This window comes from Ranitomeya variabilis, chromosome 4 (assembly GCF_051348905.1).
Source record: "Ranitomeya variabilis isolate aRanVar5 chromosome 4, aRanVar5.hap1, whole genome shotgun sequence".
Taxonomy (NCBI): domain Eukaryota; kingdom Metazoa; phylum Chordata; class Amphibia; order Anura; family Dendrobatidae; genus Ranitomeya; species Ranitomeya variabilis.
This window is the reverse complement of record NC_135235.1, coordinates 261654526-261670167: the sequence shown is the minus strand read 5'-3', so window position 1 is coordinate 261670167 and position 15642 is coordinate 261654526. Positions and strand designations below refer to the sequence as shown.

The 15642-nt window shown below is 50.8% G+C and overlaps 1 long non-coding RNA gene across 1 annotated transcript in view; it reads right to left on the bottom strand.

Moving 5' to 3' along the window:
* Positions 1-15642, bottom strand: part of LOC143764291 (uncharacterized) — a 364277-nt gene that overhangs the window by 323492 nt on the left and 25143 nt on the right. The gene's annotated exons all lie outside the window — the stretch shown is intronic.

Genomic DNA, 15642 nt, shown 5'->3' with positions numbered 1-15642 from the left:
TCATGCACAGATCCCCATATCCGTGTGTCATTCACAGATATTCCATAACAGTGCATCTGCAGCGCCCCAGGGTCCTGGTCGTTGCAGTAATGTCATTTTCCTCTATGGGAGAGTGATATTACGTTTGGAGGCAAAGAAGGACAACTGCATCCAGGTATCACAAACATGCAACACATTTCGCACTCCAGGCCAACAGGGGGAGCTATGCTCCTATTTATTAGGGCAATCCTCACACTTAGGTAAAACTGGTTGCCTGGGGAGGAAGTTAGACAGTTGCTGGCTGAGCTTCGCTCAGATAGTTGGTCCCTGGCAGGGGTGGGAGCCTGTTAGAGATAGAGACAGAAGGACACTTCGCTGTGACTGCCCTAAGTGCGGCAGCTTCTAGAAAGAGACACTGAAGGAGAACTGTATTGTAGAGAGGGTGAAGAAGTCATAGCAAAGGAGTGGATGCCAGGAGGAGTTCTGCCCTACACAGGCTGCCTCCTTCTGAGGCACAGGATCCCGGTAGCCGGAACACCGAGGGAGCAACAGTCCTTTATGCCTTGCTCCAGAGACGGGCAGGACAGCTAATTTCATATTACCTGTTCACCCCTACACCCAGGAGGCAAGGTGGCACCCCTTAGAGGCTGGGGCATGATAGAGTCCCTGTAAAACGCCTCAAGCCACCGGTCATACGGGTTTGTCCTATCCATCTGGGGGACAGAGAGACATAACATCTACAACATCTGTGAGGATCTTATGAGAAGCTTAGCAGTAAGGTACTACAACACCATGGCACTAGAGGAAGGCTACTGATTTCTACCTGGACAAGGGGGCTCTGGATTTGCCTCCAAACCGGCCGGACTCTGTCTGCCCTGTGATCTGGTGCTCAGAACTGTGGATGCTGAAGTCTTCAGTAAAAGGTAAAGAGACTGCAACCTTGTGTCCTCGTTCTTCTCTGCGCCTCTCACCATCCAACATCTACACACTGGGAAGCCCTGGGGACATACTTCACCTGTGCGAAGGTATACCATCTTGCTGCCGTAACATCACCCCTGCGGACCCTTTAAAGCAGCGTCGGTCACCCTCACCGAATACCATAGGTGGCATCACGAACATTTCCCCTTTATAGACCTTTCTCTTTAATACGGACGTCCCAGGGCCACAGACTGGGTCAGACACCGTGACATCTCCCCATGAACCGAAGGACCCGGTACCGAGTACCCCGCTGCCCTGACGGGGCGATCCATTTTTGGCGTCACGAACAGGATCTACTAAAGCCTGAAAATCGGGTCATGTGTGCCTAGGAACTGTGCCAGAATTGTGCTTGAAGTGTGATTTATTCAAGGACTGTGTATTGCAAAAGACTGCCAAAATTCCCGCCAAAACCGCCGCCATTACTGCGCCATGAGGAGCGCAGGAGAAGAAGAAGGGCGTGCCAACATGGGAGGAGACTACCAAAGCGGCGCCAAAAGTGATGACCGCCCCCTCCGACTGCTGCTACAAGATGAAGACGTGCCCAGCAGCCAAGGAGGTCCGCCCCCTTATTTGCAATGGCGGAAACAAGGAGAAGAAGGAACCCTGCACCAGAAAATGGAGGAGCAGCGTGCATGTGCGGCCGCAGATCCAGAAGCAGGGATGGCGACCAGCGGGTACCTGAACGACGACGAAGTGACCCAGGATCGTCTCGAGTCACCGGAGGAGTACCCGGGCCTACCGCCGCTGGAGGATGTGGACTTCCTGGAGTCGCCAACGGAGGAGCCGAGCCACCAACTCCTGGACGCAGAGCTGTCAGTGGTGAAGAAATGGAAGTCAGCCCTGTGCAGAAAGATCGCGCTGCAAGAATCGCGGTCCGGGCAGCAGCAGACTCCAGCGTCCTCATCAGTGGAGTGGACCGGCATCAGTGGAACCACATCAGACACAGGTACCAACAACGCCCCTGCCCCAGTGACCGATCCTGCTCCAGCGACCGCTCTCCCCCAGCTACTGATCCCGCTTCAGTGACCGTTTCTCCTCCAGACTGCAACCGAACACCATCCATCGCTCCAGCTCCAGCGACTCCCCACACCACCGACGGGACACCACTCTCGCTCCGAGTGACTGAGGGCATACCGCTGGACGTGAGCCCTGAAGGGGTGATCTTCCGATGGCACGCTCTGAGAGATGGGGTGGACGGGGCCTATATTGGAATCCTCACCTGGGAGGAGTATAGACAATGCCTGCTCTTACACTGGAGAGACAAAAAGGAATGGGAAACCCAACGTAAAACGCAGACCCACAAAACCAAACGATGTAACCGGCGTCCAGCGATGCGGGGGACAGTAATAGCCTTTCACCTGAAAAGGGGTTGAGGCTTCATTCAGGAACCAGGACTGCAGACAGAAGTCTATGTCACCAGCTGTAACGTGGAATCCCATTGCCGGGACGGGCATCCAAACGGAGACTTGCGTCAAGGGGATCATGTGACCTATACCCGCCACTGGAGCGAGCAAGGTTGGTACGCCAAGAACGTCAAACGATGTGCACCTGCAGTAGCACCACCTGGTGCCAAAGCTGAGGCTATCAGCACTACCCCTATAGTCTCTGGACCTTCAGCTCCTCAAACCAACACTACTACTACTGTGTGCATAATTACTACTATTGAACCTGCCGCTGTGGCAAATGCTAAAGCTGACATCCATACTCAGGCAGCAAATGACTTGACCACACCTGAGAGACAAACTAATGATGTTGATACAGCATCAGATGAGAACTCAGATACAAACCTTCCCAGGCCAGGAAGTGTTCCTTACGGACTGATGCCTTGCCAAGTACTATAAGAGAACCATAGAAATCTGAAAAAGACTCTATATAGTTCGTTAACTCTTAATGCTGCATTAAACCCGACTAGGGTTCATTAAAGGGGTCCTCAGTTATAGCAGGATTCCAAGTTCTGCACCTGTCGAGGGTATTTCTTAAAGGGGTCTCGTGTTAAAGGGATCCCTAGTTTGCACAGTTGCCTTCCATTTAAAGACACTGGAGTCATGGACAATGAGTGGCTCACAAACTTTGCTGTAGATAGTTTGCACCTTCTTAAAGGTGCTTCCTACTGGTTTTACAACAGAAGCTTTTACAGAGACTGCTTCTAAAAGACTGCTGCTAATCTTGTTGTGATAACTGTTTTGTCTTGCAGAGACCTGAAGAAAAACCCGTTGGTGTGGCAGAATTCCAGGTCAGGATACACGCCTTGTAGCCCACCCAAGTTCAACGTTGGGGGTTGATAACGGGTCCCTCGCATCGTTCCTGTTGTTACAGTATTATTGATTTGAGTATTGACATTTTTGCACTACCTCAGAAAAGACTTGAGTCCGCCCTAAAAGGGGAAGTTTCATTGTTGTCTTTGAAAGAGTATATTAAAAAGTTAATATAATAGATAGAATTGAGTTTACATAGTCGATAGTATATAGCTGGAAATATAGAGAATGATAATAAAATTGAGATTGAGACAGATAATCGAAAAATGTTTAGAGGTGTACTTTTGAATAAAATGAAGAGAAAATGCAATGAGCCCGTGGGGCTAGATAGACAGTCCTGCATGTGAAGAAGAGTAGGAGTAATAAAATGTTGATTAGCACCTTAAGATTTTAAGATAGCATACATGTATGGGTAATTGCACTTCATAGTTAGTTAAAGTACTGTTTTGTTAAATTGTTTTATTTCCAAAAGTAGGCCTACCATGTACAAATGTTATTGTTATGCAACGTTCAAGAGACCTCACCTCCCATAAAGGGAAGTATTAGTTATATTAATCTGTTTCATAGCATTTCAAAAATTTGTATGTCTTTTTGCTAATGTATTGTTGTTTTCTTTTCCCAGTCCGGGAGTACTAGAGTTAACGGGGGGGGAGTGCAGCGCCCCAGGGTCCTGGTCATTGCAGTAATGTCATTTTCCTCTAGGGGAGAGTGATATTACATTTGGAGGAAAAGAAGGACAACTGCATCCAGGTATCACAAACATGCAACACATTTCGCACTCCAGGCCAACAGGGGGAGCTATTCTCCTATTTATTAGGGCAATCCTCACACTTAGGTAAAACTAGTTGCCTGGGGAGGAAGTTAGACAGTTGCTGGCTGAGCTTCGCTCAGGTAGTTGGTCCCTGGCAGGGGTGGGAGCCTTTCAGAGATCGAGACAGAAGGACACGGAGCTGTGCCTGCCCTAAGTGCGGCAGCTTCTAGAAAGAGACACTGAAGGAGAACTGTATTGTAGAGAGGGTGAAGAAGTCATAGCAAAGGAGTGGATGCCAGGAGGAGTTCTGCCCTACATAGGCTGCCTCCTTCTGAGGCGCAGGATCCCGGTAGCCGGAACACCGAGGGAGCAACAGTCCTTTATGCCTTGCTCCAGAGACCGGCAGGACAGCTAATTTCATATTACCTGTTCGCTCCTACACCCAGGAGGCAAGGTGGCACCCCTTAGAGGCTGGGGCATGATAGAGTCCCTGTAAAATGCTTCAAGCCACCGGTCATACGGGTTTGTCCTATCCATCTGGGGGACAGAGAGACATAACATCTACAACATCTGTGAGGACCTTATGAGAAGCTTAGCAGTAAGGTACTACAACACCACGGTGCTAGAGGAAGGCTACTGATTTCTACCTGGACAAGGGAACACTGGATTTGCCTCCAAACCGGCCGGACTCTGTCTGCCCTGTGATCTGGTGCTCAGGACTGTGGATGCTGAAGTCTTCAGTAAAAGGTAAAGAGACTGCAACCTTGTGTCCTCGTTCTTCTCTGCGCCTCTCACCATCCACCATCTACACAGTGGGAAGCCCTGGGGACATACTTCACCTGTGGGAAGGTATACCATCTAGCTGCCATAACATCACCCTAGTGGACCCCTTAAAGCAGCGTCAGTCACCCTGACTGAATACCACAGAAGGTGTCACGAACATTTCCCCTTTAAAGACCTTTCCCTTTAATACGGACGTCCCAGGGCCACGGACTGGGTCAGTCACCGTGACATCCCCCCGTGAACCGAAGGACCCAGTACCGAGTACCCCGCTGCCCTGACAGGGCGATCCACATCATCAACAGAACCTCCATATCAGTGCTTTATCTACAGATCTCCCATAACAGTGTGTCATCCACAGATCCCCCATAACAGTGCATCATCCACAGATCCTCCATATCAGTGCATCATCCACAGATCCCGCATAACAGTGCGTCATCCACAGATCTCCCATAATAGTGCGTCATCCACAGATCCCCCATAACAGTGTGTCATCCACAGATCCCATGCAAATATCAGCAGGTTTTTGAGAGATATAGAACGATTAAAACGTAACTTTTACTATATTACTTTTTTTAAAAAAGTGCAAACATATAGTGCAAACAATGTGCTGGTGCAGACAATGAACACAAGAACAAAACAACCAATAAAATATCTAACTGCCTCAATCTAACATACAAAGCCGAATTTGGTCTCTTCAGTTGGATGTACAGTAATATAACTTTTGTGAGGTTTTACATACCCAGATACAGGAAAGGGGTTCTCCCCCTAAAGTAAACAGTCAAGTCAACTGAACAATATGACTCAGTGATGTTGTACCACCCCCAACAAAGGGCCACACACTGTATAGATAATACAGAGGGTTGGGGATATCCCTCCTAGAACCCCACTGTGCGGGTGTATTTTGCTCCAATGATAAACCTTCGTAATGGCAGTATTTTTACGCGATATGCTTGATGTAAGGAACACACAGGATCTTAGATAAAGATATCCTAGAAAGTCAAAAAAGGCCCCCTCAAAAAATGGCTAGAATACAACTACACCGTTTTTCACATAGAAAACATCTCGTGGATAGGGTTGAGCGAAACGGGTCGGCAATTTTCAGAAGTCGCCGACTTTTGGCAAAGTCGGGTTTCATGAAACCCGACCCGAGCCCTGTGTGGGGTCGGCCATGAAGTCGGCGATCTTCTGAATCTGGAATCGGAATTCCGATACCGATTCCCGATATGTTTAAGATATCGGGAATTGGTATCGGAATTCAGATTTAAGTGTAAAATAAAGAATTAAAATAAAAAATATCGCTATACTTGTAGCGCCCCCACCGCCGCAGGGCCGAGGGGTACCCGGTACCGGGCCTACGAGTCTCTGCTTCTGGGGGTTGTCACGGCGGCTAGGCCCCGGTCCGTGACCCTGCCGTGGGGCGCACAGTGAATAATAAGTGTGGATGATGGTAGTGGTGGTGCGGTGCAGTAAATAACGAGGACACCAGGCTGCAGTCTCTTTACCTCTTTACTGAAGATCTCTGAGTCCACAGTCCAGAATACGGTTCACCAGGCTGCGCAAGTCCGGCCGGTCCAATGGCATCTCCAGAGTTCTCTTCACAGGTGGAAATCGGTGCCTTCCTACTAGCGCTATGTGTTGCGGTCCTCCCCTGCTGTGCTTACGGAAAGTCCCCACAACCGTTGTGTCTGTTTCTTAAGTTCCCTCACAACTCGATTAAATGATGTTCTTCTAATCCTCCGTCCCTCCCTGTTGTTCTGGTTGGGACGGCACCCGTTTGACGGGTAGGCTCGGAGCTCTTCCGGGACCCTAGAGTCGCCCCTCTCCACAAGGTGCCCCCCAAGACTTCATAGGTGATTTGTGTGAGACAGCCCGCCTTAGACTGACTGTCCTGCCGCTGTTTAGAGTATTGCTTGAAGCTGAATGTTATGATACTCCCTCGGCGTTCCGGCCACCGGTAATGCGCCTCAGTAGGGTGTTGCTCCGGTCTTACAGCACGACCCCTACTGGAATTCTCCTATTGCTTGATCTCGTTTCTCAGCATAATCTATCTCGCTTCTAGTCCTTTCTTGGGCCCCGCCGCTTCCCGGAGCTGGCGCGGACCCGTTACGTTCTTTCAAATGCCAAGCCTCTGTCAGGATCCCACCCCTGACAGAGACCCTACTGTCTCTTCCTCCACAACACCCTCTGCCACCAGGTGTTGCTTCATCCAATCCAGTCAGCTTTCTCATCTAACTTCCTGCCTGACCCCCAGTTTACCCACTATGGTGGGGAGTGGCCTAATGAATAGCACCCTTAGCTCCCCCCGGAGGCCCAGCTGTGAAATATATTGGTGTCTGTGATACCTGATCAGATGAACTCCATCAGTGCCATCGGACGCACCGTAGCTCCCCATAGTGGCGGAGCCACAGTACTGCAACGACCAGGACTCTGGGGCGCTGCACTCCCCCCTGGTTAAACACAGTACTCCGGGACTGGGAAGAAAACAACAATACAAGTTAGCAAAAAGACATGCAATTTTGTTGAGTGCAATAACAATAAGCATATTTGAACAGAGCTTCCCTTTATGGGAGGTGAGGACACTTGAACGTTACAAACATGGTAAAATGTCATAGCAACATGCTATAATTAACTTTTCTTACCCAACCGGGTATTCTACTAAGTGCAAAAATTGTTGAACAATAATTTAACGTTGCCTTTAAGGACATACACTCTGTATCCACTAAAGACCTTCCTATAATCACATTATAAGGCAATTTAACTTTTACATTCTCCTACTTTGGATCTGCAGGACCGCCTGTCCTATCGGCACCAGACCTACTGCCTCTCCTTTCTGTTACAGGACCGCCCCGTTCAGCCAGGGCCTACTGCCTTTTCAACTACTATACACAGTATAGAACATAACATTACTTTCAGTTTAAGAGCACTGAGCCATCTCTACCTGGCTCCTATGAGGACTCAGGGTTTACCTTCTATCCTAACTTTCTATCAGCATTATCACAACATTTTCTATCGAACATTAAACCTTCTCATTATCTTTCTTCCCTTCATGCATGCTGGACACCACGTCTATCTCTACGGGTCCACTGCATCCTTCTTCTATCTTTCACCTTTTACTTCTCAGAGCATATTATCAGTATTTCTTCACATTTAACTAATTAAACACATATAACCTTTCTCATATAAGCATTATCATCATTTCCTTTGGTCAAGACATTATTGCTACTTATCTTAAGCAATATTACTATCGAAGCGTGACAAATGAACATCCCCTTTAAGAGGGGACCAAGTCTCTGTGAGGTAGGGTATCTTCTCGAGCTACCAGTCTATACTCAGCAAAGGTTCCAGTGCGGTATCTTCACAAAGAGTCCTTCTTTAAGTAAAACCAGTAGGGAGCGCCTTTAATAAGGTGCAAACTATATACAAGAAGTTCGGATCATGCACTGTTCATGATTTCAGCAGTTTTTTTTTTTTTTTAAATAACGTAGAAAAATAGAAAACAACCAAAAACAATAGGGATCCCGGGTCAACAAAGGGATCCCTTTGAGAATTTACCCTGAACGGGTTTTGGCAGCCACATAAAAGCAATAAAACAGTAACTATTTACAAGTAGAAAGTACAGTAAAATCTTACTGTGGTGGTCTCCGATCCGGTCTCACCAGGCCAACGGATCGCACTGGTGAGCCAGGACGCGGTTCCGGTCCCAGCAGCGATAAGATCCCTCGCCGGGAGGCCCTTCTCGCTGGCAGGCGCACACGTCCCTCCGGGGCACGGCGAGGCCGGGCTTCTCGAGGTTCCGCAGGGCTGGGCTCTGCTGCCTCCTTCACGGGATCATCTTCTTCCGGTGTTCCGGCAGCAGCCTGAAGGGCAATGCATCGCTGCACGCCTTGCGCCATCCAGCCAACCTCTCCCGTAGCCCTCTTCCATCTGGTGTAAGTCACCGCATCACCGGGCTCCAGATCGCGGGGAAATCTTCCGCTGCAGGGCTCCACTTCCTCCCGATCCACGTGGATTTGTAGCAGCTCCCCATTTTCCTCGATAACCCCACGTCCATATCGGGGGTTGAAGGAGACCACTACACCCCAGTGGGACAGCGGGATCTCCGGAGCTCTGACCAAGTCAATCGGCGCTGCAGGCTGGGGCCGGCTTCGCAATGCTGCCATCAGACACCGTAGATGTTCGGCGTCTGGCAAGATCTTCAGGTCCGGCGTCTGTAGCGTACCTCCAGCTGCGGCCAGGCAGGAGGGAACAGGGGACACTGGGGACAAACGGATCTCCGTGGTCTGGCCTAGCCGAGTAAGCACGCGGGCATCGGCCTCCAGCTGGCGGGCTAGCTGTCGGGCCTCGGCTGCAGCCACACACTCCTCAGACAGCGGCAAAGGGGGTCGGCCCATCGGTGGCTCCGTGAGGGTCAGACCCCGCAGCGTTGGCGCCTCTGGGGCTGTGTCAGGTTGTGCAGCCTCAGACCGGATCGGGTCAGCCCCACGCGGTGTTCCTGGTGCCGCCATCTTTGCCTTTCCTCCAATGTCTTCTTCCCGCGATCTCTTTCGTGGGCGGCCCCGTCTCCATGGTCTCCACCCTCCAAACAGGATCAGAAGGCGGACCTCAGCTGTTGACGGACACGTCCTCAGGACACAGAAATATTTGGACTGGGCGGCCATTGTTGTTCGCGCTCTCCAGCTTGACTACGCCCACTTCACGCCCCTCTTCTCTTCCTGCGCTCTCCTCAGCGCTGCAATGGCGGCGGATTTTGGCGGCAAATGGCGCAGCACAGTCCTTGCAATAAAGTACAGTCCAAGCACGATAAATCACAGTTCCAAGGCACACATGACCTGATTCTTCAGGCTTAAGTAGATCCTGTTCGTGACGCCAAATTGTAGCGCCCCCACCGCCGCAGGGCCGAGGGGTACCCGGTACCGGGCCTACGAGTCTCTGCTTCTGGGGGTTGTCACGGCGGCTAGGCCCCGGTCCGTGACCCTGCCGTGGGGCGCACAGTGAATAATAAGTGTGGATGATGGTAGTGGTGGTGCGGTGCAGTAAATAACGAGGACACCAGGTTGCAGTCTCTTTACCTCTTTACTGAAGATCTCTGAGTCCACAGTCCAGAATACGGTTCACCAGGCTGCGCAAGTCCGGCCGGTCCAATGGCACCTCCAGAGTTCTCTTCACAGGTGGAAATCAGTGCCTTCCTACTAGCGCTATGTGTTGCGGTCCTCCCCTGCTGTGCTTACGGAAAGTCCCCACAACCGTTGTGTCTGTTTCTTAAGTTCCCTCACAACTCGATTAAATGATGTTCTTCTAATCCTCCGTCCCTCCCTGTTGTTCTGGTTGGGACGGCACCCGTTTGACGGGTAGGCTCGGAGCTCTTCCGGGACCCTAGAGTCGCCCCTCTCCACAAGGTGCCCCCCAAGACTTCATAGGTTATTTGTGTGAGACAGCCCGCCTTAGACTGACTGTCCTGCCGCTGTTTAGAGTATTGCTTGAAGCTGAATGTTATGATACTCCCTCGGCGTTCCGGCCACCGGTAATGCGCCTCAGTAGGGTGTTGCTCCGGTCTTACAGCACGACCCCTACTGGAATTCTCCTATTGCTTGATCTCGTTTCTCACTCAGCACAATCTATCTCGCTTCTAGTCCTTTCTTGGGCCCCGCCGCTTCCCGGAGCTGGCGCGGACCCGTTACGTTCTTTCAAATGCCAAGCCTCTGTCAGGATCCCACCCCTGACAGAGACCCTACTGTCTCTTCCTCCACAACACCCTCTGCCACCAGGTGTTGCTTCATCCAATCCAGTCAGCTTTCTCATCTAACTTCCTGCCTGACCCCCAGTTTACCCACTATGGTGGGGAGTGGCCTAATGAATAGCACCCTTAGCTCCCCCCGGAGGCCCAGCTGTGAAATATGATGGTGTCTGTGATACCTGATCAGATGAACTCCTTCAGTGCCATCGGACGCACCGTAGCTCCCCATAGTGGCGGAGCCACAGTACTGCAACGACCAGGACTCTGGGGCGCTGCATACTTACCCTCTGACGGGCCCTGGTACTAACCGGGAACCTTCCTTCCTTAGAATCAGCCTTCCAGGACCTTGCGGTGACGTCGCGGCTTTTGATTGGTCGCGCGGCCGCCCATGTGACCGCTCGCGCGACCAATCACAAGCCGCGACGTCACCGTGACGTCACCGAAGGTCCTGGAAGGGCTGATTCTTAGGAAGGAAGGCTGCCGGAACGAAGCCGAGGGTGAGTATATTCCTATTAGGTATATACTCACCCTCGGACACGCCCTGCTTATTTCCGACAGCCTTCCTTCCTAAGAATCAGCCCTTCCAGGACCTTCGGTGACGTCACGGTGACGTCGCGGCTTGTGATTGGTCGCGCGAGCGGTCACATGGGCGGCCGTGCGACCAATCACAAGCCGCGACGTCACCGTGACGTCACCGCAAGGTCCTGGAAGGTTGATTCTAAGGAAGGAAGGTTCCCGGTTAGTACCAGGGCCCGTCAGAGGGTAAGTATAGTGATATTTTTTATTTTAATTCTTTATTTTACACTTAAATATGGATCCCAGGGCCTGAAGGAGAGTTTCCGCTCCTTCAGACCCTGGGAACCATTGGAAACCCAATGCACTGCATTGGGTTTTGAGTTTCGGCCGACCCCGACCCCGACCCCGACTTTTTTTATAGGATCGGCCGATTTCACTCGACCCGACTTTTGAAAAAGTCGGGTTTCGTGAAACCCGACCCGATCCTATAAAAGTAAAGGTCGCTCAACCCTACTCGTGGAATAGGTTCATAAAGGCCATTATATGGGGTTCAATATCACATCAGATCATTTTATACTCATCTGCTTGTACTGGTATTGCCACAGTCTCTATGCAGGGTTGAGTCTACGGCTTTTAAAAACATCCGCACTTGCATGTCCTGTCCATAGAATGCCTCCCAACGTGTTTCATCCTGAACAGACTCATCAGGGGATTACGGCATGTATTCAATAAAGGTGAGCAATCGTTGGCGTACCTTCATCTAGTCAGCCTTACAACTGGTACCCGCCGGCGTCAACGGTCACGTGCTTCCTGCCGCCGTCAGCTAGATTTCCGGTCTATTGGAGCGCGTATACCTAACGGCGGTGCGCATCCATGTGACCGGTCTTGTGTTACCAGAAGCCCGGCTCTGGGCTTCCGGTTTGTTAGGGCGCTTGCAGCACGCAATGACGCGCACGTCACCCCCGGCAACCAAGACGCTTCAACATCATAGCGTAATGTCAGTTCCGGTTTGTGGGCTTCTTCTAAGAATACCGCTCCAGAGGAAATAGTGCGTGCTATATACTTTATGAATGAGGCGCAGATTCCGGTAAACCTAACATGGTGAACCATTTCATCTTGCTACCTCATACTGTTATACAGGTGGGCAAATACCTTTACCCTCAAGCCAAAAACAAACGGTATGTGCAGGTGAATCTGAACACATTAACTTATTATACCCTCATGAAATTAGGACCAAATAAAGAGAAGAACAGACTTCCCCAAGACCCAAAAGAAAAGAAAATACTCAAGCCATACTAGGCGACACGCAGACCCTTCCTATAAAGAACAATAGACAGATCCCCCATAACAGCGTTGTGACTGGGTATCTGACAGAGCAGGAAGAGACACCAGGCCGATAAACAATGCAACGAGATTTATTGGAACAGGGAACTGGGGTAACACAAATTAAGGTAATTCTGCAGCGTCCGTAATTAGTCCACAATGAGTAAACAATGGGCCCACAATGAGTCCATACAAAGGGATCAGATCCAGAGGCGCCACCCGGCCATCCGACCCCAGGGAAATAGAAATAGTCTTCCGATGACTTAAATGGATCCAGCAGATGAGGGACACAACACAGTCCCACGTGGCAGCTTCTAACAATACACACGGTCACCAGGCTCTCACCTCACCATAAGATCCCAGCCCTTTGCAAGTCACCACACAACAGTCTTTAGATTCAGTCCTCAAATCCAGCGGGGTGAAGAGACATCACAATTCTATGTGGCAAATGATCTCCATACATAGCATAGGACCTGGCCGCAGCTGCAGATCCTTGCCCTTCAAAGCACACAGCATCAACTAACTGAACATGTGGCTTATTGTCCTACCACTCTTGAGATCAGCCCCCTTGCTGAGCAGAGATACTAACACCCACCTCCTCAAACATAGCTTCAAGGATTACGAATGTTCCAGAAATCCTGTCTGCAGTCTGTCTACAGATTTGTGTTGGAGATGCTCCCTGCAGTGAGAAACAAAGACACACATGTCCCCACCAGATGCAGGACAAGGAAAGTTAAGGTACCTTCACACGAAGCGACGCTGCAGCGATAGCGACAACTATGCCGATCGCTGCAGCGTCGCTGTTTGATCGCTGGGGAGCTGTCACACAGACCGCTCTCCAGCGACCAACGATGCCGAGGTCCCCGGGTAACCAGGGTAAACATCGGGTTGCTAAGCGCAGGGCCGCGCTTAGTAACCCGATGTTTACCCTGGTTACCAGCGTAAAAGTAAAAAAAAAAAACAGTACATACTTACCTGCGCGTCCCCCAGCATCTGCTTCCTGACACTGACTGAGCTCCGGCCCTAACAGCACAGCGGTGACGTCACCGCTGTGCTTTCACTTTCACTTTAGGGCCGGAGCTCAGTCAGTGTCAGGAAGCAGACGCTGGGGGACGTGCAGGTGAGCATGTACTGTTTGTTTTTTTTACTTTTACGCTGGTAACCAGGGTAAACATCGGGTTACTAAGCGCGGCCCTGCGCTTAGCAACCCGATGTTTACCCTGGTTACCAGTGTAAAACATCGCTGGTATCGTTGCTTTTGCTTTCAAACGCAACGATACACGGCGATCGGACGACCAAATAAAGTTCTGGACTTTATTCAGCGACCAGCGACATCACAGCAGGATCCTGATCACTGCTGCGTGTCAAACGAAACGATATCGCTAGCCAGGACGCTGCAACGTCACGGATCGCTAGCGATGTCGTTTCGTGTGAAGGTACCTTTAAAGGGAACCTATCACCCCGTTTTTTAAAAATTTGATAAAAATAGTGTGAAATAGGGGCAGAGCTGGGCTTTACATTAGTGCCTTTTCGGTGCCTTTACACCCCCGTTAGGCTGCCCAAATACCTTTGTGAAGTGGCCGTTTTCTGCTGTCACTCAAGTGGGTCAGGTCGGATGGGCGTGGTCACAGCGCTGTTTGTCCCCCAGGATCCTGCTCATCATTACGTTGGTGGCGTAGTGGTGTGCGCATGTCCAAAGAAGATCCACTGCCCAGGAGATGAATAACGGCGCGGTCTTCGCTATTCAGCCGTTTACCGGTGGGCGCGGCCATCTTTCCTGTGGCCGCGCCTGCGCAGATGGAGCGCTCTGCTGCCCGGGACTTCAGGAAAATGGCCGCGGGATTCCGCGCGTGTGCAGATGGAGATCGCGGCGGCCATTTTCCTGAAGTCCCGGGCAGCAGAGCGCTCCATCTGTGCAGGCGCGGCCACAGGAAAGATGGCCGCGCCCACCGGTAAACGGCTGAATAGCGAAGACCGCGCCGTTATTCATCTCCTGGGCAGTGGATCTTCTTTGGACATGCGCACACCACTACGCCACCAACGTAATGATGAGCAGGATCCTGGGGGACAAACAGCGCTGTGACCACGCCCATCCGACCTGACCCACTTGAGTGACAGCAGAAAACGGCCACTTCACAAAGGTATTTGGGCAGCCTAACGGGGGTGTAAAGGCACCGAAAAGGCACTAATGTAAAGCCCAGCTCTGCCCCTATTTCACACTATTTTTATCTAATTTTTAAAAAACGGGGTGGTAGGTTCCCTTTAATATAGGCCTGATTACAGTATGGTCCATGTGTACAGGCCGGGTTGACTCTCTGTTACAACGCGTCATCCACAGATCCCCCATAACACTGTGACATCCATGGGTGCCCTCATTTTGTGGGTGCTGATGTGGATGGTGATTTGGATACTAGATGGACTTCTGTCACCAGCGTTTACTTTCCCAGCAGATGATGATCTGCGGATCCATCAAGGGGTCACCTGTGGGGTTTGATTGTTTGGTATTTTCCCTCCATATAATCTAGTGATCCCTTACAACCATAGCAGAGGGGCTCGCATTACTCCATCTGGGGGCTGCGTACAATGAATCTCATATCATCAAAGAGGAGAAACAAACAGGAGGAGGAGAAGAAACAAACAGGAGGAGGAGAAGAACCAGTGGAAGATGATATCAGTCACTGGATGGAAATGTCTCTAATGCGGACCTACCTGTGTCCTATTGTTACAGTGCTGTACTGATAATGGGGGGTTTCTTCTACCTTCCTCCATGAATGCCACCCAGAACTTGTACTATGGACCCTGTATGGTCGGTGATATCGGGGTCATAAAACCTGAAACTCCCCATTTCCCCTCTTCTTCATGAAATTTCCTGAATCCCGCTGTGGCTCATTATCGAGGGCATGTGCAGACTGCGTGGTGCGGGCGTGCCGTGAGCACACAGTGTACGTACAGCAGTGCCAGGTGTGGGTGTGTACGACATTGAGGTATGGTGCCCTCCAGATAGTGCTCCCCCAGACTGTGCCGCACCATGACCACGGGCAATGCACAGCCACAATCATACTTCCCAGAAGTGGCATCACTTAAAGCTCGTGGACCCCAATGCAAGAGCTCCAGCGGGGCCCCCAATTATTGCAAGTCTAGTATTCATCTTGCATATAGGCTAAATGGACTTTGGGCCCCCAGGCTCCTGGGCCCGATTGTGATTGGATTGAACCCCCCCCCCCCCAGCACTTTCTCGGGATCCTCCATATGGGGCCTCTAGCGCCACCTACTGGACATAGCAAAATCCTAGAAGTCAATATTTACCCTCTAAGGACCTTGTC